At 45.5% G+C, this 26,712-nt stretch overlaps 3 non-coding genes and 1 pseudogene across 3 annotated transcripts; 2 read left to right on the top strand and 2 right to left on the bottom strand.

Annotated features, from left to right (window-relative positions):
• The first annotated feature begins 1,097 nt into the window (after positions 1-1,097).
• On the top strand, positions 1,098-1,209 carry LOC119138873. The gene has a single exon (XR_005101276.1). It is a non-coding gene; the product is annotated as a U5 spliceosomal RNA (small nuclear RNA).
• A 2,876-nt stretch (positions 1,210-4,085) lies between these two features.
• Positions 4,086-4,235, bottom strand: LOC119138854 (annotated as a pseudogene).
• A 9,344-nt stretch (positions 4,236-13,579) lies between these two features.
• On the bottom strand, positions 13,580-13,652 carry trnat-agu. Its single transcript has one exon. It is a non-coding gene; the product is annotated as a tRNA-Thr (tRNA).
• Positions 13,653-15,826: 2,174 nt separating this feature from the next.
• On the top strand, positions 15,827-15,899 carry trnar-ucg. The gene has a single exon. It is a non-coding gene; the product is annotated as a tRNA-Arg (tRNA).
• The last annotated feature ends 10,813 nt before the right edge of the window (positions 15,900-26,712 follow it).

Genomic DNA, 26,712 nt, shown 5'->3' with positions numbered 1-26,712 from the left:
TTCTCCCATTATCTGTCTGTGTTAGGTAGAGAAAAATATTTTAAAGGAAAGGTAAGTATTGTTGTGTTGTGTTGTATTGTGTGTTGTCATTACCGTATTTTTCGGACTATAGGTTGCGGTTTCTTTCATAGTTTGGGTGGGGGGCCGACTTGTACTGAGGAGCGACTTATATGTGATTTTTTGTCACAAATTTAAAAAAAAAAAAAAAAAAGTGAAACCGCGATAAACGAACCGTGATGTAGCAAGGGATTACTGTAGTTTGAACTGCAAGTGACGTCAGCGGCGCGGCGGTTGTTTACTTAAATGACAAAGGATTCGATCACGGGATGACAAAGATGACGAAGGGCCCCACAGTTAGCAATACATCCTACTTTACCAGCCTTGCCTTTTATAACAGGGACCAGAACTACAGACATCATGGAGTCAGGTAGAGTACCGTGAGTCAGCAACTGTCAGAAACAGAGAGACAGCAGCGCTGTCAATCGGGGGGCCAGCTAACTTTAAATGCTCTGCTGTGATGTTATCCAGACCACTGGCTTTTCTGTCAGAAAGTTGTCCTCCGGCAATAGACACCTCATGACAATTAAAACAAATACTTTCCTCTTCAATTATGCCTACATGATAGGGCTCACTTTTCACACTGTTAAATAGTGCTGAATAATGCTGCCTCCAGAGGTCAGCGATGCTCACACGATCTGTTACCCCCTCTATGTTACATGGGAGAGCTGCTTTAGCCCTGTTCAGGGATTTTACCTCTTTCCAAAAATTAATTACATCATTATTAAGCAGATTATCAGCCATAGAGTGAGCACTTAGGGCATGCTCTTGCTTATTTATGTACCCTAATGCATATTTGTACTTGGCATTCATTTTCTTTTTATATTCAAGGACAGGTCCCTGTCTGGGCCTACCAGCTATTACCCAAGCCTTGTGGGCCTCATTGGCCTCTGCATGGTGGCCAGCTACCCATTTATTCCACCCGGGCTTGATGTTCTTAGCCTTTCTAGGGCGGGAGAATAAAGACCTGCTAGCAACCAGAAGGGCTCTCACTATATCATGATACATTAAACATAAACTTTTCCCCATATTATCAGCTCACTCTTATTTCTCTTCCGATCGAATAAATCTTTGGCCTTTTACTCAATATTTCCGTGGGGAGGAACAATAAGAATCTATCTAAATTTTTTGATGCTCTGCGAAAGCGGAGTTTTCTTTCTCTGTTAAAATATCAATATCGCAACCGATAACTGCCTATATCATACTCCGTGCAACAGTCATACTGTCACATAATTCATACCGACACATATGTGAACATGTTCACATAAACAGAGAAATTATGCTGAGTGCAGACAGACAATCACGTTTAAGACCTCGTTTATCAATGCAGTTTAATTTCTCGTGGTACCCATTTGAATGGGCACATGTCAGTCTATTGTAATTTGGCAAAAAATATTGTTTTTGAATAAAAACCAATAACCATCCCCCTCAATTGCACAAGCACTCCTCTTTACTGTTTTCTTTCTCTGTTAAAATATCAATATCGCAACCGATAACTGCCTATATCATACTCCGTGCAACAGTCATACTGTCACATAATTCATACCGACACATATGTGAACATGTTCACATAAACAGAGAAATTATGCTGAGTGCAGACAGACAATCACGTTTAAGACCTCGTGTATCAATGCAGTTTAATTTCTCGTGGTACCCATTTGAATGGGCACATGTCAGTCTATTGTAATTTGGCAAAAAATATTGTTTTTGAATAAAAACCAATAACCATCCCCCTCAATTGCACAAGCACTCCTCTTTACTGTTCACAAGCACAATAACAAATACAAGTCATCTTCATCCATAAGCACATCAGTCTTTCCTTGTTAAAACACAGCATCCCTACAAAAAGAAATGTGTTCCATCAACTTTTAGCTTCTTAAAAGACAACGATGGCATTTATTTACATATTGAAACACACGTCCACCTCCTTCAATGTTACACGTAAATGCACATACAGAGAGAAGTTTTATTCATTTTGATCAGGCTAAATCAGTGGTTCCCAAAGTGGGCGGTACCGCCCCCCTGGGGGCGGTGGAAAGATCTGGGGGGGCGGTGAGGAAGAAAGGGGCGGTAGGGGGGCGGTAGGGGGGCGGCAGTCGATTTGTACACAACACGCCGCTCTGGCCCAGTCAGATCCGACAGCATAGACTACAAAAGCAAAAGCTCAGGTTTGTAATTTCAAGCTTGTAATGTTCAGAATTTTATCTTATAATAAAAACCGCATTCTGGCGGTCAACATCATCTTGAGTTCAAGTCAACATGAAATTGGGGACTCGCCAGAACGCGCCGTGTTGTGTTGTGTTGAGCTGGTTAGGGCAGTGGTCCCCAACCACCGGGCCGCGGACCGGTACGTGGGTCACTTGGTACCGGGCCGCCAAGCCGCACAGAATTTTTTTTTTTATCGACGATCAATTAATTCAGGTCAAGACACTCGTCCCGGTCACGTGACGTTTCCCTAGTCGAGCCCGCAAAGCTAATATGTGGCGACAGGCTAACTAACCAGGCAGTGAAGCATTCAAAACTGCTTCAACACATGGAGACCAAGCATCCTGCAATAAAAGACAAACCTTAAATCACTTCGGGTGTCATTGTCTCCGATTACGTCTAGATGGGACCGGCTCGTTTCTCAGAAACAAACTCAGTGCTCCCACTAATTCAACGTAATGGTAATGATATTATAAATGTATTATTTATTTATATAAATGTATTATTTATTTATATAAATGCCGGTCCTTGGGGGGGGGGGGGGGCGCTAGGAATTCACTGGGAAGCCAAAGGGGGCGCCAGCCTGCAAAAGTTTGGGAACCACTGGGCTAAATGAAGCAAAATATAAAGGTGAATGTAATTCTCATTAATGGAATAAACTACTCCTTTTGACCAGCAGAGGGGTTTGTGTGCACATGAAGCCTCGAGAAATGAACCTATTTGCAAACCGTTTGGTGGGAAAGCCTCAAATCCTAACATCTTACATTTAGATCAGACCCCATCAAGTCATAATTGACTGCTTAATCCTGTAAGAATGAAGCGAACGGATTGAAATGGTTTTCTGACATATGAACTATTGATTTGACCAGTAGAGAGGGTGCACCGTTCCTGGAGGTACTGCAATACCAAGTCGATGTCTCCTAGGCTTGCCGTGTGCAGCTGTGAGAGTTGCTGCAGCCATTTGGAGCACAGCCACGGGCTGGGGGGTGGGGGGATCTGTCTGTGCTTCCTTACCAGCAAGTTTCTGGAAGTCCACATGGCGTCTTTGATGGCAGCAAAGGTCAGCGACTGCTTTGTAAAGTCTTCTTGCTTGATTTTCAACGGGCTCACCCCATAGAGTACAAGGTCTGCATTTAGCGCTTCCCTTGCTGGGAATTGCAGGTCGCCCACAGGTCTACGGCAGCCCTGCACTACCAGAACAGGTGCCACACCGACTCCTGGGTGCCACAGCCAGGTCAGGGGCACGTTGAGAGCGCTGACATGCCCCGAGAGTGCATAACGGACCTGACTGGGAGGACATCATGGGCCACCATCCATGACAGGTCCCGAAGTTTGTTTCGAGAGGGCGGGGTGGTTGACGTTGCGCCAAACTGTTGTGGGCTCGCTGAATGCAGGCCCGCGCACTGGACACACCGCTTCCCGCTCCTGTACGACAGAGATCATAGATCTGTGATTTGTTAAAATTTCACTATTTTCTTGCTCTAATTTAAAGTTCTTCAAAAACTTCTTGATTAAGGAATAAGAAGGTGGCAGGTTAAAAGACACAGGAATTCTTTGGTCGGTGGTTATTAGCTTTAGTTTCCGGAGGTATGAGCCCATCCAGAATCGTGTCATTGCTTGGCTTTTTGGTGCATTTGGTGTAACGAGCGCACTTCGCAGGTGCAGGGCAACATATCTGCTTCCGAGGAAGAGCTTTAAGTCCGGCACTCCTTTTCCTCCCTTCTTTTTGTTTTTCTTCATGGTGTCCCTCTTCAGTCTCTCCAACTTGGATTTCCAGATGAAGTAAAAAATGGCTCGGTCCAACTCTAAAAGCACCTTCATTGTTGGGATGAAAACAGAACTGATTAGTAAAAGCAAGGGTAAAATCACCACTTTTATGGTTAAAATTCTCTCTTCTATGGTCAGCTCTCTTAATCCCCCAAACCCAAGAACAGATACTACACTTGATCTTAGCCAAAAGGCCGAGAAGCGATTGAGTATACGAGTGACGGACTCGCTTACAGGCTTCCCTGTCTACCCATTCTCACCAACGGTTTGTTAGAATAGGCCTCTTTGGCACGTGATTAGCTAGGTAGCTTGAGCTATGCCGTTATATCGCTGTAACCCTTCTCTTGCTTTATTCGCTTTCTCTACTCTATGACACCCTTTGCACATATGTAGAAGTCGCTCTCAGTTAAGACTACAAGGTCACACATTATCACACAGGCTAGGCAGAGTCGCGGCCCAGAGTAGTATAAGAGCAGGAACCTTGGCGCTGGGAGAGGGACCTTCTTCCGCATCTCGCAGAAAGGGCTCCACAGCTGTGCATCGATCATTTTGGCATACATTAAATAGTTAAACTGTGAAGGCTGCCTCTTGGTAATTACTGTTAGCATATCGAGCATTAAGGATAAAGAACTGGGAACAAACCCAACAGGTTACAGTACGGAACAGAGTGCTGCTCTTCTGGGCACTAATAAATCGGCAAACTTGTCTGCCGACTTATTTGTTCACTCTTCTTCACTCGCAGTAATGCATGTAGTTCACGAGGCATATATGTGCCCCCTTTCAGCAGTCTCTATCCAACTACACAGTGTAGGTACCTATTAAAAGGGTAGTCCAGATGAACTTTCCAGGTTCATCATATGTACAACAGCTGCGCCAAAAAGAGCACCAGCATCCGGGTTAGCGCTGCCCGACTGAGCTTTGTTCATAATGTAATGAACAATATGAGTGACAATCAGAATCCAGTTGCGAGTTGGAACCGAATGCTTGTTTGCCGATTAGAGCAGTGGTCCCCAACCTTTTTTGCACCACGGACCGGTTACGTGTCAGAAATATTTTCGCGGACCGGCCTTTATATAAATAAATATATTTATATATTTATTATTTAAATATTTATATATATAAATAGGATGAAATAAACTGATACGACTGGCATAAAACCAAATATAAACCACATAAAAATAAAACGTTGAATTAGTGGGAGCACCGAGCTCTTTTCTCAGAAATGAGCCGTTCCCATCTCGGCGTAATCGGAGACAATGACACCCGAAGTGGTTAAGGTTTGTCTTTAAATGCAGGATGCTTGGTCTCCATGTGCCGAAGCAGGTTTGAAGGCTTCATTGCCTCATTAGCTAGCCTTTCGCCACATATGCGGAGTGCACTTGGCGCGTCAGAGTCACCTGTGGCGATGAATCCATATTTTAAGTAGGACTCCAGAAATGTTCTTTTAAATGCAGCTTTCCTTTTCTTAGAAGTCGTAGCCTCTTCTTCTTCAGTGTCCTCATTGGACATTTTTCCCTTTCCGAAGAAGCTTTCCAAACTTCTCTGTTTCTTGCTCATTTTTGCTTGCCTCCCAGGCTTGACTGTGGTGACATGTCACGTGACCGAGACGAGCGCCCTGTGTCAAGAGTCCTTATTTTTCAGATGCACCGACAGATGTAATTGGGAGAGATTCGCCAAATTTTTTATATTTTTCAAAAATAAATTCTTACTCATTTTTGCTAGCTTTGCGGGCTCGACTGGGGAAACATGTCACGTGACCGGGACGAGCGTCTTAACCTGAATGAATTGATCGTCAATGAAAAAAAAAAAAGATATATACATAGTATATATATATATTTTCTTCCTGTGCGGCTTGGCGGCCCGGTACCAAGTGACCCACGGACCGGTACCGGTCCGCGGCCCGGTGGTTGGGGACCACTGGATTAGAGGACTTGATTAATTTCTAGCACTGAGCAGCAGAGTGGCGCAGCGGGAGCGTGCTGGGCCCATAACCCAGAGGTCGATGGATCGAAACCATCCTCTGCTATTTGGAGTTTGTCTGCTTTGGACCTTCTTTCAAGTAATGCTTTTGAGAAGAAATGTCGTGCGCATAATATTTTCCACGCGTTGGTTGTGCTGCATGGAAGTCGACCACCCATCCTCAATCCATACAGTTTGTGAGGGATATATGTGCCTTCTTTCACCATTCTCAGTCCAAATACACAGTGTAGTTACCTATTAAATGGGTACTCCAGGTTAGAATAAAAGGCAAAGATTGATATTTCGCAAAAACCTTTGAAGGGTCTTGATACTTTACGGCTGCACTGACAGGATTTCGGCAAAAAGACCAGACCTGAATTGATGCAGAAGTGGCTGTGGTGGGATTTGAACCCACAAGTCAGGAGTGACTGGAGCTTAAATAAACAACCGCTTAGACCGCTCGGCCACACTACCTAATTCCTGGGCTACTGCATGGAATTTTCTTGACAATTATATTAAAACTTTGGAATCGGAGGCTACATAGCTGGTTTCCCCACCAGCAACCAGGTTAGTGCTGTCCGACACCGCCTTGTTTATAATGTAACAAAGAAGAACCAACACGCAGAAGGCCTTGCAATCATCGACAAGAGCCAGCTACCCGGAAAGCAAAAATTGCGATGCTACAACTTCACATTGTACCAAAGGGCCATGTGGCCACTGAAGATGAGCAACATCAACAGCGAATGGGCTGGACAGACTAAGCCAACTCCTACATTCGGAAATGGCTAGGTCTACAGAAAGGTTTCTCTGACACAGGCTTGTTCGGGGCAACCGCGCTGCAACTGCCGATCCTGTCCATACCTTGGGCTATGAGTAGAAGGCCAGGTTCGTTCTTGAGCTAAAAGGATCCTTGGATCCTACTGTGCGAAATGCACTCGTGGCGCTATCGGCAGGCTTCAACATCAGGAAAGAATTGGCAAGGTGAAAGAAGGGAGAGCGGGGCTTGGCTGGAGAGAGCCTCCACGATTCTGGTCCAAGGCCACAAAGAGGGGGACCCCTGTGCAGCGCACCTAACGCCAGCCTACAGCACCTACTGGCAGGCTGCACTGACACAGGCACGCTACAGATGCCGCCACGACCCAGTCCTGACGAAGCTGGCCGAAGTTCTCGAGACCAGCAGAAAAGAAACCAACAACCAGTCTGCAGCCATACAGTTCCCTGTCAGGTTTGTGAGGGCAAGGGAGAGCAGTCGAGACACCAGCCGACGAGGCAGTTTTCCGACAGCTGAAGTTCAATCGAATCAGGGAGAGCACGGACGCAGTTCCGCACTCTCACAAATTACGCAGTCGAGATTGAAATGAATTCCTTTATTGTCACGTTAACGCAGTGTTAACTGTGAAAATTAGTTCATACTAGGCATTCCATATCAATGAGGACAGGAAAAGGGTTCTCCTTCGCCGGTACGCTGGCACTGCGTGCCCGGAGCCAAGAACGCCTTAAAATGAAGATGGATTTTTCATTCTTTTTAAGATTGGACCAAAATCTACTCAAATGAATTTCTACAGTCTTCGAATTGGACTTTGTCAAATTTTAAGCTGATAGATAGGCTAGGAGAGAGGACTTCGGGCCAGCAGGAAAGGGAGATGCCATTTTCAAGGCGTGGTCCTCCTCCAGAAGGCCGCCTATCTATTCAAACAGAATTCGGATTTTGGAACAAAGGAGAACTGATCACTCCAACCAAATAGTATTTTAGACCCTTTGTCTCCTGTTTTGCTCTGAGTTTGGCGAGTGGAATTGTTGTCGTTCGAACTATTGAGACTTTTTTGCCTATTCATCAAATTTCTTCTTAATCCTTAATTCGGTTATCGATTATTTCGTATTAACTATGTTGAGCATGGTTTTATATGCAGTAATTTGAACTTTAAATTTTCTTTATTCCCCTAGTCATTCTTTAAATCCGTTCAATTCTTCTTAACGTGAAGACAGCTTTAATCCATAACATCAGGAATTGTCAGATCTGGTTCGAAGTAGTTATCTTGAGCTCAGCTAGGGCTCTGAATCCAGTGATCTCAGTTCAAGTCTCGGTTGGACCTCAAATCGCCCTTGCACTATCCATCCATCCATCCATTTTCTGAACCGCTTAGTCCCCACGGGGGTCGCGGGAGTGCTGGAGCCTATCCCAGCCGTCAACGGGCAGTAGGCGGGGGACACCCAGAACCGGTTGCCAGCCGATCGCAGGGCACACAGAGACAAACAACCATTTGCACTCGCACTCACACCTAGGGACAATTTGGAGTCTTCAATCGGCCTACCAAGCATGTTTTTGGGATGTGGGAGGAAACCGGAGTGCCCGGAGAAAACCCACGCGGGCCCGGGGAGAACATGCAAACTCCACACAGGGAGGGCCGGAGGTGGAATCGAACCCGCACCCTCCTAACTGTGAGGCGGACGTGCTACCCAGTGCGCCACCGAGCCGCCGCCCTTGCACTAGTTTTGCCGAAATAACTATTTATATGGGTCTGCTCTACTTTGTTGCTGAAGTAGCGAGCCTACTTCTCTTTTTTTGAAGAAGAATCAAATTAGTGGAAGTATGACAATAATAGTATTTGAGGAGGAATTTAATGCATTAAATCATTAATTCTAACATTATATATATAAACACTTAACCGTTGGAATGCTTCAAACAACTCGATTGTTTTAAAAGGAATAATATTTTTCTTAATACGAATCAAAATAATTTACACGAATTATAATTATCCTGCAATTAATTTTCAAGATTCAAGAGTTTTTTATTTATAGTTTGAGCGTGCCAAACAAGGAATTTGACTTCGGTAAATCACACCCTCTGTTCAACATTTAGGTGACTAACAACACTCAGGACATGTGAAAAATGGCAAATATTCTCAAACATCCCCTGATCTTAAACTCCCAAAAGGGCAAGGAAAAACTCAAAACTCCAGCTAGGGGAAATGAGAAACCTTGAGAAGAGACCACAGATGGGAAGGTCCCTCTTCCAGGATGACCAGGCTGCAATGGATGCAGAGAGGACACATAGTACAAACAGTGTAGGCAAATTCAAAAAAGGTGTGGAGAGCAGGATGTTATTGCACAGTAATGACTCTGAGACTCTAAGAGTGGTGTGAGTTCATCAGAACAACAGCCTGGGGGAAGAAGCTGTCTCTGTGTCTGCTGGTTTTGGCGTACCGAGCTCTATAACGCCGTCCGGAGGGGAGTAGTTCAAACAGACTGCGACCTGGGTGAGAAGGGTCTGTAGAGATGTTCCTTGCACGTTTCCTGGTCCTGGACAGGTACAAGTCTTGGATAGATGGGAGGTTGATTCCAATGATGTTTTCTGCAGTCCTGATTGTCCGTTGCAGTCTGTGCTTGTCTTGTTTGGAGGCCGATCCAAACCAGACAGTGATGGAGGTGCAGAGGACAGACTGGATGATGGCAGTGTAGAAGGTCTTCAGAAGCTCTCGCGGCAGGTTGAACTTCTTGAGCTGTCTCAGGAAGCACAGCCTCTGCTGGGCCTTCTTCCGGACAGAGTCTATGTGGCCGGTCCATTTCACGTCCCGAGAGATTGTGGTTCTCAGGAACTTGAAGGTGTCTGCGGAGAGAATAGTATTACTGCGGATAGTGAGGGGTAAAAGTGGTGAAGGGTCACGCCTGAAGTCCACTGTCATCGTTATTATTATGAGGATAGAGTAGGACCGGGCGTGCGTAAAACCCATAATAGTTTTTCAAACCTTCTGTGTCACTCCAAATCATTAAATCCTTCAAACTCTTTGTCCTCCGTGTCACTTACAAGCAAAGCCACTAAAGATGCCGGTAGTACATGGGGCCCTTCGTCATCTTTGTCATCTCGTGATCGAATCCTTTGTCCTTTAAGTAAACAACCGCCGCGCCGCTGACGTCACTTGCAGTTCAAACTACAGTAATCCCTTGCTACGTCACGGTTCATATTTAATTTTTTAAATTTATGACAAAAAATCACATATAAGTCGCTCCTCAGTATAAGTTGCCCCCCCACCCAAACTATGAAAAAAAACGCGACCTATAGTCCGAAAAATACGGTAATGACAACACACAATACAACACAACACAACACAACAATACTTACCTTTCCTTTAAAATCTTTTTCTCTACCTAACACAGACAGATAATGGGAGAATGTGTCACAATGTGAAGGAGATGTATTGGGTAATGCAGGAACAAAACAAAAACTATTATTTAATGTTAGACACATTATCCACTAGGCTACTTTCCTCTTGACATTCATTAAATTGACAATGAAGGGACTTGAACCCATTAATCTTCTGATCCAAAGTCAGTTAACTTCACTTGAATCTAGGCTGTAGATTTACTCTATATGCTCAAAAATCATTGCACTGCTATCACTTGTCAGGATTTCTTGTATGGCTATCTGGCATAAGTCAAAAGTCAAAGTCTGCTTTATTGTCAATTTCTTCACGTGCCAAGACACACAAAGAAATCGAAATAACGTTCCCACTATCCCACGGTGACAAGACATAGTACACAATATACATACAAGTAAACAACACAAAAAAATAAAAACAAGAAGGCACAAACAATGAATAAATAAGAGTGATGAATAAATAATAAATAAACAAATAACACAATAAATAAGAGGAGCAAAAATGGAGCAAGTGTGCATACAGCAGACAGTCAGAATATAGCGCAAAAGTACAGGACGCTACGCAGAAGGGGGGAGAGAGTTCAGGATCCTAACAGCCTGGAGAATGAAGCTGTTGGTGAGTCTGGTGGTGCGGGAGCGCAGGCTCCTGTACCTCTTCCCAGAGGGCAGAAGATCGAACAAAGAGTGAGCGGGGTGACTCACATCACTCACAATCGTGGTCGCCTTGCGGGTGAGATGGGAGGTGTAAATGTCCTTCAGGATAAGATTTCAAATCTAAACAGATCTTCATGTCTAGTGTATCATCAAATTGAAAGAGAAAAATATAGGTAAACTGTTTGTGTGCTGTTTTGATCTTTGTTGTGGTGACCCCAAATGTCAGTGACAAAAGCCAAAAGAAAGAGGCAAATTTTTCATTTTACGTACAATTTTTAATTTGTTTCTCTTGACTCCAGTCGAGCAACCTGTGCTTGCTGATATTCACAATCCCTGCTTACTTTGCTGCCCTACCCCTTAAAAGAAGAAAATTTTATTTTAGTCTGAGCAACCTGCTCCCTACTGAAAATAGGGTTTCCAACTAAGGTTTCCAACTAGGACTAGGGTTTCCAACTAGGGCTAGAGTTAGGGTTAGGGCTAGTTTGGACTAGGTATATAAAAAGTCTGCCCCACCTGAGTACCGAACTCTTGACCTTCAGATTGTGAGACTGACATGCTAGCACCTGCACTAATGAGGCTGTGCGTTTGCAGTTTTACAATTCTTTTTTACTGTAAAATTGATCCAACCACCGGCCATTTCAATCAAACTGAACTTCACAGAAAGAAAAAGTTACTTTAAGTCTGAGCATTCTGAAACTAGGGTCTCCAACTCGGGTTAGGGAAGCCAACTAAGGTTTCAAACTGTGGCCAGGGTTTCAACTGGGGTTTCCAATGAGGATGAGGGTTTCCAACTAGGGCTAGAGTTAGGACTAGTATGCCCCGTGTGAGGGTCAAACTCACGACCTTCAGATTATGAGACTGACACGCTACCACCTGCACCAACGACGCTATGTACCGTAATTTTCGGACTATAAATCGCTCCGGAGTACAAGTCGCATCAGCCATAAAATGCCCAAAAATGTGAAAAAAAACATATATAAGTCGCTCCGGAGTATAAGTCGCATTTTGGGGGGCAATTTATTCAAAAAAATCCAACACCAAGAACAGTCATGAACGAGCAACAACAGGCTAAACGATAGGTATGCTAACGTGACATAAACACAAACGAAGAGCTGAGAACGGCCCTGACGTAAAATTCAGAGTTATTAAAAAAACGAATACATAAATAACACATTAATAAAACCATCTGTGTCACTCCAATTCATTAAATCCATCGATCGTCCTTTGTCAACAATGTGTGCGCGCCGCTGACGGCGCTTGCACTTCAAAATATTCCACAGGCCCATATAACGATATATAAATTATATATCAAATAACTATTATATAAGCAATAATGTTATCAAACCATCTGTGTCACTCCAAATCATTAAATCCATCGATCGTCCTTTGTCAACAATGGGTGCGCGCAGCTGACGGCGCTTGCACTTCAAAATATTCCACAGGCACATATAACGATATATAAATTAGATATCAAATAACTATTATATAACCAATAGTATTATCAAGCCATCTGTGCACTCTAAATCATTAAATCCATCGATCAAATTCCTCGTCCTTCGTCAACAACGCCGCGCGTGAGCCCTGAGCATCGTCAGCATCGTCGTTATTCCACAGATCTACTATATAACAATATTGTAGTGTTAACAAAGTTCAAGGAAAGACGTGGGTTTGGTAAACGGCTCTTTATTTAACAAAACAAACTTCCAGGCGTGTGGCGGAGTGGACTTCCAGCCACGGAAGCGGAAGAGAGCTCCATAGAACCGGGTGTGCGTAAAAGCCATGACCGAGCCCCATCCACCGTCCCCGGACAGCCACCCGGCCGAGCGCCGGCCCTCGACTTCCATCCACGGAGGTGAAAGAGAGCTCGGTAGAGTAGGACCGGGTGTGCGTAAAAGCCATGTCCGAGCCCCATCCACCGTCCCTGGACAGCCACCCGGCCGAGCGCCGGCCCCCGACTTCAATCCACGGAGGTGAAAAAGAGCTCCGGAGAGTAGGACCGGGCGTGGGTAAAAGCCATAATAGTTTTTCAAACCTTCTGTGTCACTCCAAATCCTTAAATCCTTCAAACTCTTCGTCCGCCGTGTCACTTAGCAAACAAAGTGTACGTGGGGCCCTTCGTCATCTTCGTCATCCCGTGATCAATCTTTGTCCTTTATCTAAACAACCGCCGCGCCACGCCGCGTCGCGGCCGTCACTTGGAATTCAAATTACAGTAATCCCTTGCTACATCGCGGTCCGTTTATCGCGGTTTCACTTTTTTTTGGGGGGGAACATTTTTGAAAAAAAACACATATAAGTCGCTCCTTATTATAAGTCGCCCCCCCACCCAAACTATGAAAAAAACTTATAGTCCGAAAGTTACGGTATTTGCATTTCGTGCAATTGTTTTTTACTGTAAAATTGACTCAACCACCGCCCATTTTGATCAAACTTAACTAGGCTAGGGGTAGGATTTCCAACTAGGACTAGGGTTTCCAGGAAGGGCTAGAGTTAGACTATATATAAATCACGCGCCGTGTGAGGATCGAACTCTGGACTTTCAGATTACGACACTGACGCGCTACCGCCTGCGCCAACGAGACTTTGTGTCACCTGTCTTAAAATTCTATTTTACTGTAAAAAAGATTCAACCACCGGCCATTTCCATCAAACTGAACTTCATCGAAAGAAAAAGTTACTTTTGTCTGAGCATTCTCAAACTTGGGTTTTCAACTAAGGTTTCCAACTGGGGCGAGGGTTTCCAACAAGGGCTCGAGTTAGGGTTAGGACTAAATAAAGGAGAGCCCCGTGTGAGGGTTGAACTCACGACCTTCAGTTTACTAGACTGATGCGCTACCGCCTGCGCTAACGAGGCCGTGAATGGTTGGTTTTACAAAGGTATTTTACTGTAAAATTAATTCAACCACCGGACATTTCAATTAAACTCACTTTACAGACAGAAAACTTTATTCTATTCTGAGCAGGGCTGTGGACTCGGTTCGGACTCGGGGACTCGGACTCGGTCGGACTCGGTCATTTTTTTGCCGGACTCGGACTCGGTGCTGATTTTGACCGAGTCCACCGAGTCCGACAATAAAAAAAAAGAGGCTAGACGCAGCCAGAGAGTGTCAGGTTACAGTCAGCGTGGTAGGAGTTGGAAGAAGCAGTAAAAACTCCACCAAAGTCGTCGTAATGACCCGTGATATATGTTATATCCTTACTATTTTCCAGGTTCTTAGATAGCAAGAATAGGTCGGACAACGACGTGAATGATAACTGCTTTATTCCTTACTCACAGTGCGTTCACAGGGCGTACCAGAACAACACAGAATGCCCATCCCACTTCCGGGGTTTTTCTACTACGGAATTTGAGTTAGCCCAAAATACACAACATCTCTTCCCCTCTTACAATGAACGTGCTATATGCATGAACAACATAGTCTTATGCACCTATAACTTGACATCTTCAAGATCTATCAATAACTACCATTAAACAATTATCATATATGGTCCAGACAATTATGACAATAATATTCCCATGAAACCTTAACTTTGGGTGAGGGTGGACTACCTCGAATTATACCGAATTATAGCGAAAAACCGATGTCGTACGGCGTCGTACGGCGTCAACACTATGTTGTTTTCAATAAAAACATGAAGAACTCACGTTTGCGTCAGTCAATTTTAATTTTTATAAAGGATTATTCTCATTTGATGTCTTTAAATTCATCCGCGTTCTGCCATTGAAGCGGGGTGCATTCAAAGACCAGTCGTACAGACGGAAACGTTTTGTGATCAAATCTTTCATAACGAGAATGATTTGAGTGAATTGATTTGAATGAATAATTGAGAAGAAATTTCCGTTCTGAAGGCTCCTTTTGTCCCAAGCAAAGTGACAGATGGTGGGGAGGGGGGATAAAAATTGTAAAATCAATTCACTCAAATCATTCTCGTTATGAAAGATTTGATCACAAAACGTGTGTGGCTTTTTCTTAAATGAACACGTTTGACATTGCTATCGTGTCAGCTTTTAATTATATTGCGCTGTCATGTTAAAGCAAATTAATAAATGCAACAATATTAATTTGCTTTGAAAATACCTGAGTAATAAAATATAATGGATGGATGGATGAATGATGATCACAATTAAGTCTCCTTTGTAATATATACTCCTTGTAGCCTGTACCCAAAAAGAGGAGTTTCTTTGCATCGAGGTTTATGCAAAGAGCTCACGTAATTATATTGTTGCGTTTTGGTGAAGTGAATGAGTGTTCCGTCTGTACGACTGGTCTTTGAATGCACCCCGCTTCAATGGCAGAACGCGGATGAATTTAAAGACATCAAATGAGAATAATCCTTTATAAAAATTAAAATTGACTGACGCAAACGTGAGTTCTTCATGTTTTTATTGAAAACAACATAGTGCTGATGCCGTACGACATGGGTTTTTCGCTTTCCAAATAAGGGGTCGTCACTAATTATTTGTGTTTAGATAAATGTCTGAGCTATAATGGTGTAATTAATGATTAAAACTTGAAAGTATCTGTTTATTGTATTCGTTTATATGTTTAATAAAGACAAAGCCATCACAAAACTGTTGTAATTATTTAGATTTTGATCTGAATTAGCCTTGAATAAAGACTAAGCAGTCACATGAATTAACAGAAAAAATGGACAGCCGGACTCGGACCCGGACTCGGACTCATGGTCGAGAGGCCGGACTCGGACTCGGTGCAAAAATCCGACCGAGTCCACAGCCCTAATTCTGAGCAACCTACTATCTTCTGAAATTGACAATGATTTTACTGTGGAATATGGAAAACAGCGCCCCGTGTGAGGGTCGAGCTCACAACCTTCAGATTTTGAGACTGATGCACGACCACTTGCACTAACAAGGTAATATGTCAATTGCATTACAATTCTCTTTTACTGTAAATTGATTAATCCACAGGCCATTTATGTCTGTAACAATTGTGAACTTCACTTGCCACTAAAGGCTGCAGTCATCAGAAGTCGTTGCTGTGTTTCACTTGGTACAGTCTTTCACATGGCTATGTGGCCTAATGGATAAGGTGTCTGACTTCGGATCAGAAGATTGAGGGTTCAAGTCCCTTCATGGTCAATTTAATATAATTCATATGAGATCAATGACTTTATTTCAGTCTGAACCAACTCTTGTATATTATCAGAAAGGGTTTTGGTTTCTGATTTCTTTTTTTGTTGTGCTGACTCCCCCCCAATCTCCGTTTTCAGTGCAACAAAGTGACAAAAACCAAAAGAAAAAATGTTTTCTCTATTACACACTAGGGCAGGGGTGGCTGTAGATTTACTGTATATGCTCAAAAATCATTGCACTGCTATCACTTGTCCGAATTTCCTGTATGGCTATCTGGCCTAATGGATAAGATTTCAAATCTAAACAGATCTTCATGTCTAGTGAATCATCAAATTGAAAGAGGAAAATATAGGTAAACTGTTTGTGTGCTGTTTTGATCTTTGTTGTGGTGACCCCAAATGTCAGTGACAAAAGCCAAAAGAAAGAGGCAAATTTCTCATCTCATGTACAATTTTTAATTTGTTTCTCTTGACTCCAGTCGAGCAACCTGTGCTTGCTGATATTCACAATCCTTGCTTACTTTGCTGCCCTACCCCTTAAAAGAAGAAAAGGTTATTTTAGTCTGAGCCACCTGCTCCCGACGAAAGCCTGAAATGTGGCGAAATGTTGAAAGGTTCAAGGGGGCCGAATACTTTCGCAAGGCACTGTAGCAGTTCTAGCATTGATCCACGGCAATAACACAGGCTAGTAATTTGTTGAAAGGTCAATTTAAACCTGCATTGAGGGTCCTCAAAGAATAAAAATAAATAAATAAAAAAAAATAAAAAATATATTTTTGAAAAAAAATTGTAAAACCTAAAACTTCTAAAAGTAAGATGGGAAATAAAAACGGTAAATCCCTAACTCTTGATGGAGATGAGAAGTACATGGCGAGTAGATTTCTTAATTGTATGCAATACATGCCGAGGTGGAAGAAAAAGTATGGAGTAGAAGGGAAGTTGAAAGTTGAAGTGTGGAAGATAGTGGTTGATGTTTTGGAGGAGAGTGTAGATAGGAAAACCAAGGGACTGAAAAAGAAAAGAAAAGAGAGAGAGTTGAATTGTGCTAGACTGTGGTTGAAAGCTTCACAATAGAGAAGAGAACAAATTCATAAGCAGTGTCTGCTTCCATTGCGACGATTGAGAAAAGCAAATGTTCTGATGTATTTCATCTAGATGATGATGGTAATGATCTAGATGAAGATACAACGGTCTTCTTCCAAAGTTCCCAAAGGGGCAGAGGAAGAGTTAGAGACCAACAAGGCCGCAGGCCGCCATTAAATTCAAACTCCACATCAAATTTGGACTGTTGGAACTGTGGGAAACGGGGACACTTGGCAAGAGTGTGTCGTCGTGTAAAACAATACCAATCAAAGGGTGGAGGAAGGGGCAGAGGAAAAGTCAAATTTTCAGCATGACAAGCTTCCTCCCCTTTGACCGCTCATGCTCATACAGAGAAAGAATTAATAGATGTCCATACAGCAGAACATGTCATTGTCGGATTATTAGAATTTTTTTTGGGATTATTAGAGCTCCTGTCCATACAAGAAGTATGACAATGCTGTTTGTATGCCCAATGACAAATGACCTGAGATCAAATTGTGTGCACACTAAAGTTAAAATTTGCAAAATAAATGGAAAGGAATTACAAATAGCTTCTAAAAGTAAAATAGAGAATAAATCTGACAAGTAAGACGAGCAAAAAGGTGTTCTTAGTGCGGTCTATGTATGCTTATATGTTGTGCGTCATCCTTTTGTGCTGGTGTGTGTGTGCGCGCAGAGGATCCTCATGAATGTGGTGTATATGTGTGCGTGAGTGAGATGTGTGTCCTATGGAAGAAATCAGTAATGGAGAATGTTCAGGAGGCTGTTGAGGAATAATAGGGAAATTGAGAAGTGGACGATGATGTGTTTAAGTTGGTTGGAGAAACTAAGATGAGCAGCGTGGGGCAGAAAATGACTAGAACGGTGGCTTGATAGGATGAGAATAAGAGACAGCAAATGTTGTGTAGAAGACAGTGAAAGATGTCGAATGTGAACATGATGGAGGGGGCAACAGCAAAGTTGGCCTGCCCTTTGAGAGGGTGAGACTGATAAGCATGCCTGCGCTCGCGCGTAGTCGCGGGGCGGGGCTGTGCGCGTGGGCCTGTGCTATGCTCGTGTGGGCGGTGGGCCGGCATCATGATTGTTGCAGGAAATGGCCAGCCTGTGACCAATCAACATTGATGCTGCGCCCCCCCCCCCTCGCACGAGGGTTGCTATGGCTGCGGGCGAAGCAGAGAAAGTGTGAGTTTCTCAGAGAATGTTTGAATATTTGACGCAGGGTGATGCTTAAGGAAGATGTGACAATATTTGCATGAAGGATAAAAGACCCCTCCGTGAGTCGTCACCTTATCGTGGTGGAGGGGTTTGCGTGCCCCTATGATCCTAGGAGCCATGTTGTCTGGGGCTTCATGCCCCTGGTAGGGTCACCCATGGCAAACGGGTCCTAGGTGAGGGGCCAGACAAAGCACGGCTCAAAAAGCCCCTTATGATGAAAAAGATATATGGACACAGATTTCCCTCGCCCGGACGCGGGTCACCGGGGCCCCCCTCTGGAGCCAGGCCTGGAGGCGGGGCTCGAAGGCGAGCGTCTGGTGGCCGGGCCTTCGCCCATGGGGCCCGGCCGGGCACAGCCCGAAAAGGAAATGTGGGTCCCCCTTCCCATGGGCTCACCACCTGTGGGAGGGGCCAAAGGGGTCGGGTGCAGTGCAAGCTGGGCGGCGGCCAAAGGCAGGGACCTTGGCGGTCTGATCCCCGGCTGCAGAAGCTGGCTCTTGGGACATGGAATGTCACCTCTCTGGCTGGAAAGGAGCCCGAGCTGGTGTGCGAGGCAGCAAAGTTCCGACTAGATATAGTCGGACTTGCCTCCACGCACAGTTTGGGTTCCGGTTCAAGCCCTCTCGAGAGGGGCTGGACTCTCTTCCACTCTGGAGTTGCCCACGGTGAGAGGCGTCGAGCAGGTGTGGGTATACTTATTGCCCCCCGGCTGGGCGCCTGCACATTGGGGTTCACCCCGGTGAACGAGAGGGTAGCCTCCCTCCGCCTTCGGGTGGGGGGACGGGTCCTGACTGTTGTTTGTGTCTATGCACCAAATGGCAGCTCAGAGTACCCACCCTTCTTGGGGTCCCTGGAGGAAGTGCTGGAGAGCGCTCCTTCTGGGGACTCCATCGTTCTACTGGGTGACTTCAATGCTCACGTGGGCAATGACAGTGAGACCTGGAAGGGCGTGATTGGGAGGAACGGCCCCCCCGAGCGGTGTTCTATTGTTGGACTTCTGTGCTCGACACGGATTTTCTATAATGAACACCATGTTCAAACATAAGGGTGTCCATGTGTGCACTTGGCACCAGGACACCCTAGGCCGCAGTTCGATGATCGACTTTGTAGTCGTGTCATCGGATTTGCGGCTGCATGTTTTGGACACTCGGGCGAAGAGAGGGGCGGAGCTGTCAACTGATCACCTGGTGGTGGGTTGGCTCCGATGGTGGGGGAAGATGCCGGTCCGACCTGGCAGACCCAAACGCTCTGTGAGGGTCTGCTGGGAACGTCTGGCGGAATCCCCTGTCAGGAAGAGCTTCAACTCCCACCTCCGGCAGAGCTTTTCCCACGTCCTGGGGGAGGCGGGGGACATTGAGTCCGAGTGGACCTTGTTCCGCGCCTCCATTGTTGAGGCGGCCGACCGGAGCTGTGGCCGTAAGGTCATTGGTGCCTGTCGTGGCGGCAATCCCCGAACCCGCTGGTGGACACCGGCGGTAAGGGATGCCGTCAAGCTGAAGAAGGAGTCCTATCGGGCCGTTTTGGCCTGCGGGACTCCGGAGGCAGCTGACAGGTACCGGATGGCCAAGCGGAACGCGGCTTCGGCGGTTGCTGAGGCAAAAACCCGGACGTGGGAGGAGTTTGGCGAGGCCATGGAGAATGACTTCCGGACGGCTTCGAGGAAATTCTGGTCCACCATCCGGCGTCTCAGGAGGGGGAAGCAGTGCAACGTCAACACTGTTTACAGTGGAGATGGCGTGCTGCTGACCTCGACTCGGGACGTCATGTATCGGTGGGGAGAATACTTCGAAGACCTCCTCAATTCCACCGACACGCCTTCCATTGTGGAAGCAGGGCCTGGGGACTCTGAGGCGGACTCTCCAATCTCTGGGGTCGAAGTCACTGAGGTAGTTAAAAAACTCCTCGGTGGCAGGGCCCCGGAGGTGGATGAGATCCGCCCGGATTTCTTAAGGGCTCTGGATGTTGTGGGGCTGTCATGGCTGACACGTCTCTACAGCATCGCGTGGACATCGGGGACAGTGCCTCTGGATTGGCAGACAGGGGTGGTGGTTCCCCTCTTTAAGAAGGGGGACCGGAGGGTGTGTTCCAATTACAGGGGAATTACACTCCTCAGCCTCCCTGGTAAGGTCTATTCAGGGGTGCTGGAGAGGAGGGTCCGTCGGGAGGTCGAACCTCGGATTCAGGAGGAACAGTGTGGCTTTCGTCCTGGCCGTGGAACAGTGGACCAGCTCTTCACCCTCAGCAGGATCCTCGAGGGTGCATGGGAGTTCGCCCAACCAGTCCACATGTGTTTTGTGGACTTGGAGAAGGCGTTCGACCGTGTCCCTCGGGAGGTTCTGTGGGGGGTGCTTCGGGAGTACGGGGTACCGAGCCAACTGATAAGGGCGGTTCGGTCCCTGTATCACCGATGCCAGAGTTTGGTCCGCATTTCCGGCAGTAAGTCGGATTCGTTCCCAGTGAGGGTTGGACTCCGCCAAGGCTGCCCTTTGTCACCGATTCTGTTCATAATTTTTATGGACAGAATTTCTAGGCGCAGCCGAGGCGTTGAGGGTGTCCGGTTTGGGGACCTCAGCATCGCGTCTCTGCTTTTTGCAGACGACGTGGTGCTGTTGGCTTCTTCAGGCCGTGATCTCCAGCTCTCACTGGAGCGGTTCGCAGCCGAGTGTGAAGCGGTCGGGATGAGGGTCAGCACCTCCAAATCCGAGTCCATGGTCCTCGATCGGAAAAGGGTGGAATGCCCTCTCCGGATCGGGGATGAGATCCTGCCCCAAGTGTAGGAGTTTAAGTATCTTGGGGTCTTGTTCACGAGTGAGGGGAAGATGGAGCGCGAGATCGACAGGCGGATCGGTGCAGCGTCGGCAGTAATGCGGACTCTGTACCGGTCCGTCGTGGTAAAGAGAGAGCTGAGCCAAAAGGCAAAGCTCTCAATTTACCGGTCGATTTACGCTCCTACCCTCACCTATGGTCACGAGCTATGGGTCGTGACCGAAAGAACGAGATCCCGGATACAAGCGGCCGAAATGAGTTTTCTCCGCAGGATGTCCGGGCTCTCCCTTAGAGATAGGGTGAGAAGTTCGGTCATCCGGGAGAGACTCGGAGTAGAGTCGCTGCTCCTCCACGTTGAGAGGAGCCAGATGAGGTGGCTCGGGCATCTCATCAGAATGCCTCCTGGACGCCTCCCTGGGGAGGTGTTCCGGGCATGTCCCACCGGTAGGAGACCCCGGGGACGACCCAGGACGCGCTGGAGAGACTATGTCTCTCGGCTGGCCTGGGAACGCCTTGGGATCCCCCGGGATGAGCTAGATGAAGTGGCTGGGGAGAGGGAAGTCTGGGAGTCCCTCCTGAAGCTGCTGCCCCCGCGACCCGACCCCGGATAAGCGGAAGAAGATGGATGGATGGATGGATGCATGGATGGATGGATGGATGGATGGATAAAAGGCACTGATGAGGAAAAAAAAGTATAACCAAAACGTCAAAATAGAGGATGACGTTTGCGCAGCGTTGTTTGTTGGTATTGTTTGTGAGCTGTGTCTCTGCTGTTTTTGTGTTGTCTGTGTGCTGTAAGTGTTATGTGTTAAAAGGATGAAATTGGCAAATATAGGTGCACTAAAGAATTTATTAGACTGTAGTCTATCTGATTTGCACCGCAAAACAAAAACGATTTTGTAAAAATAGGAAGTGAAAAAAAAAAAAAAGCAAGCAATTTGTTTGTGGGCAGAAACTGGTCCACACTGCATTAATGCCTAGCCTTGATGAAACAAAATTTGAGAGATGGAAAGAACTTGCTTTCTGGAATTGGATGAAGAAAAATGATAAAATAACGACATTTCGAAGCAAAATTTAAAGGGAATAGTCAATTGGTTGTGTCAGGACTATACAAGTTTTTACATTTGAGAATGAGAGCAGAGAGAGTAAATCTATGCATGTCGCCTTGATGTCTATTGTTATGCAAATGAGATAGGTAATAAACCGGTAATAAACCCGTTTTATCTAAATAAGGGGCAATGAAAGGGCAATAAACCGTCGCCGGGGGGCACTGTAGCCAAGATAACGCCAGGAGGCGTTGGTGTTATGTCAGGGCATGTTTGCGGGGGGTGAGGCAGGGGCATGTTTGCGGGGGGTTGGTGGGGGTCTGGGGCGGGGGGTTGTACCAGCTGACTGTTTGCGGGGGCTGGTGAAGGCTGGGGCATGTTTGATTTGCATCCATTTTTTTTAGTGAAACTGAAGGAGATTTAACATACAAGTAGAGTCATTAAATCACAAATTATTAGCTTTTATCAGAGTTTATCTGAAATGCTGTCACTCGAATTTTTGGAGGGAGACAAATAAAGGCTTTATATTTTGGTATATTTGATATACCTCTACTATATTTCGTATGTTATATTCTGTTTAGATAGTTTTAGGAAGGTAGCCTAAGTTAAAACATATCCTGAGTAAAAACACGTGATATACAGAGCTGTGGGGTTTTTTTGGGGAGAGGGGAAGACAAGAGGGGTCTGAAAGGTTAGAATTACAATCAAGGCATCTGAAGGAGTTGAAACATACGCAGAGGTGTGGGGGTTTTTGGGGGAGAGAGGGGTGTCTGAAAGATTAGAATCAAGACCAGCTCAGTGGCCTAGTGGTAGAGTGTCAACCCTGAGACTGGAGGGTTGTGGGTTCAAACCCCGGCCGGGTCATACCAAAGACTATAAAAATGGGCCCCATTGCCTCCCTGCTTGGCACTCAGCATTAAGGGTTGGAATTGGGGGTTTAGATCACCAACTGATTCCCGAGCGCGGCGCCGCTGCTGCTCACTGCTCCCCTCTCCCCCAGGGGATGGATTAAAATCACACGGGGATGGGTTAAATGCAGAGGACAAATTTCACCACACCCAGGTGTGTGTGTGACGATCATTGGGACTTTAATCTTTAATCTTAATCTTTAATCTTAAAACATCTGAAGGGCCTGAAACAAGACATCTAAGATTACAGTCATTAAATCACAAATCATTAGCTTTTTACCAACACTTGAACCTTTAGGCGTAGTCTTTATGGAGCCGAGTTTGAGGTTAGTTTGGAAGGGATGGGGTGACTATTGATCATTTTGAGAAGACAATTGAAGGCTTCTGAAGGCCTTATATTTCAGTATATTTGATGTACATCTAACATATTTCGTATGTTATATTTTGTTTAGATAGTTTTAGGAAAGTAGCCTAACATGTCTTGAGTAAAAACACGTGATATACAAAAGGTGTGGTTTTAAGAGAGGGGCTGGACCTACTGCTGCTATATTACAGGGGGGTATTGAGCGGTGACTTTATAGAGCTAAGCTAAAGCTGTGGTGTTAAACTGTAAACCTGAAGCTCAAATCATGATAGCTGAAACACCTGTCAGTATTCACTTTAGCCGTAAAGGGCCTGACGGATTGCTAAATGCTCCTAGGAAGAAGCATATGTATCTAAAACGTATGCAACAGCCTCCTACAGAAAAACTTGAGCAGAACTGGTACCTGACAGCGGAGACTCTATGGGGATTTAAAAAATTTTATGAGGTCGGTGAACTATTTTTCTTCATGAGGAACCAAAAACCAAACAACGACTCTGAACCAGCCAGCATGTATGGTTTGTTGAACTCAAATGACTGGGGTGTGTTAAATCAACTCCTACCCAAGGTTTTGACTGAATATCTCGATGAATACGGATTACAAGGTGGGCTGAACATAACATGGGTTTCAAGAATTACAGCCAGCAGGAAATGTTTTTTACGGCTTAAAGTTTCTCCTCAAACTACTGATGGGGCAGAAGATGGAGAGCTAATCGATCTACTGTATCTGACGCTAGAAGTGTTTAATAGTGAATGTGGGGTTTTTCAAACAATAGTGAACGTGCCATTAGCAGAATGGTATAAAAGGATGCAGGCATTTGGTGACAGTATTACAGGGCTTTTTGTAGCTAGCCGTGTCTGGTGAAGCGTAAATTGACTTTAGATTAACCTTACTAAAAATAACTTTAAACTCCCCACCCCCTTACAACACAGACACACATCGCCCCCCTCTTTTTTACCTACTGCTACAGAAAGGTTGGGGGGTGTAATCATTAGCATACCTATCTAAACTGTATAAGAGGAGGGGGGATTCAGACTCAGCCCCTCACATCAAGAGAGAGAGAGATCAGAGAAACAAGAAGAAGATGGCCCAAAAAAGACCCGCCAGACGACTTTTACCAAGTTTTGCACCTGTGGAGAACGGACCAGGAGAAAAGCTTTCAAGAGGTGTGCAAACAGCACCAAGCTGCACGATCACACTCTGGTCCAGCCCCGACAAATCTGCCCCAGAGACAAACCAAGCCGACACGGCTTTCATCACATCTCCACGACCAAACCCGTCGGCTGAGGGGGTGCGGTCACCACCAGAGGGTTTCTTGACGTCGTATGGATCAGTGCCACAGACAGCTGACGCGGCAGGTAGCCGCTTTTCGCCGCTATGCTACAGACAAATAGTCAATCGTCTCTTTGGAGCCACATCGCCTACCTTCGAGCTAACACCACCTGCGTGCCCAGAGAGGGGTGAAACTGGAGCCCCATCGCCTACCTTCGAGCTTCTAGAGCAGGGGTGGGCAAACTTTTTGACTTGCGGGCCGAATTGGGTTCTAAATTTTGACCGGGGGGCCGAACCAGGAGCAGATGGATGTAGTGTTTGTGTATATAATATATATAATATAAATGACATGTAAAGGTCATTGCATAAAAGGTTTTTACTTTTAGTAGATACTAAAGCATGGATGTAAAAAAAAAGCTTTTTGAAATCAAATGCATTTATTAACAGCATTAAAAAAATATTTCACCATTTCAGTGATTCTTATTAAATACGACACTGTTATGATGAATAGCATTTTCCATCACTTCAGCGCCTGCAGGTTAGATTTATGAAATATGTTTATCTAATGAGGCGAAATCACATCCAACGGCAAACATTCTGACCAAATTCATCATCTTGAAGAATCAGTGAAAGAATACATCTAAATAAAGTAATAAAGAAATCAATAGTATTGTTGGTTTCGCTTTTTTGCTAATGCATCATAGTCTGGAGTAAAATTTGTTGTGGTAATTCTTAGGATAGAGCCGAAGTGTCGGTTCGTTAACCTAGATCTGTGACGGGCTTTGTTGACGTTCATGTGGCTGAACGTCTTCTCACACACGTAGGTCGAGCCGAATTGTCCACTCTTTTTTAACATTCGCCACTCAGTGTCCACCTTTCTTTTCTTTGGGCCACTCATTTTAATGGAAGGATTCCAGGGGAAGGTTTGTGGGTGGCATTAGCGTCAAACTGTATCTGAAAACTCAGCGCGCGAATTACGAGAATATTGACGTCACAGCCGACACTCGAAATTCGGCACTGATAGATGAAATTACTACGTACTACTGAGTACGCACACGCACTTGTGAGTGTGCACCCAGCTTTCTGACACGGCTCCCGGGAGTAAATGCGCGGACACTATACTCTTTCATCACAGCAACATCTTCAGTACAAATCAAACAGACACACTTTCTGTTGATTTCTTTGAAGAAATACTCATTTTCCCAACGTGTTTGAAATATTCTACACTCACTTGCTATCTTCGGTGCAGCCATTTCTGGGGACTCGCGGTAAAAGCTTTTCTTCGCTTGATTTCATTTGTGTGGCGGGCTCCATCTAGTGTTGAAACCGAGAGGTGCAACAGTGTTGAGCTCAAGGTTCTTGTGCGGGCCATATTCAATTATGTTTTCAGAATTCGCTGCGGGCCAATAAAAACTGGACCGCGGGCCGCAGTTGGCCCGCGGGCCGTAGTTTGGACACCCCTGTTCTAGAGAGTCCGCCAACGCCACCTGCGGGCCCTGAGAGGGGCGAAACCCGCTTAGCAAACGGGGTGGAGCAGCGTGATTAATGGTCCTCATCTCCCGCCACCCCCCGACCGCCACAAGGCGACCGCTACCCTGAAAGAGGTTTGGACATGCCATGCTTATCCTGCGCTGACACTGCTCACATGCTCACTCCGGGGCCAATGGTCATGGTGGCCGGTGATTTTGAGGGCTACATGGATCTGCCGGCGTTGATGGACGACACAGTTGTGGAAGACTACCCCTTACCCCCGATGCGGGTAACTTTGAAATAATACCGACGCAGACATCAACACCTGTGAAATTCGACGTTCACCAAGATGTAAACACGATGAATGTAAAACCCCTTTCATGGCTGGTGGTGGAAGATTACATACGTGTGAAACTAATGATAGCTCATCTTTTGTACGATGCATTAATAGAACATGCAAAAATGATGTGTGCCCTTGATGATCTTAGCCAGCTGCATCACACATGTTTGTTTATCGAGGATCGCTGCTTTTATTTTTATGCAAATTATGAAACAGTGACGGCCGAGTTATGCAATGCTAGCTTCCTCCACACATTATCGACCATGCTCTCTTATTTTAGGACATCCGCCCCTCTTAAAAACATCCGCAACACGGCTGCTGCCATTTTACACGACCTCGCCCATGAATGCAAGATCTT

Source organism: Syngnathus acus, chromosome 19 (genome assembly GCF_901709675.1).
Source record: "Syngnathus acus chromosome 19, fSynAcu1.2, whole genome shotgun sequence".
Classification (NCBI taxonomy): Eukaryota; Metazoa; Chordata; class Actinopteri; order Syngnathiformes; family Syngnathidae; genus Syngnathus; species Syngnathus acus.
Note: the sequence above shows the minus strand (reverse complement) of the source record. Positions and strands in the feature narration are given on the sequence as shown.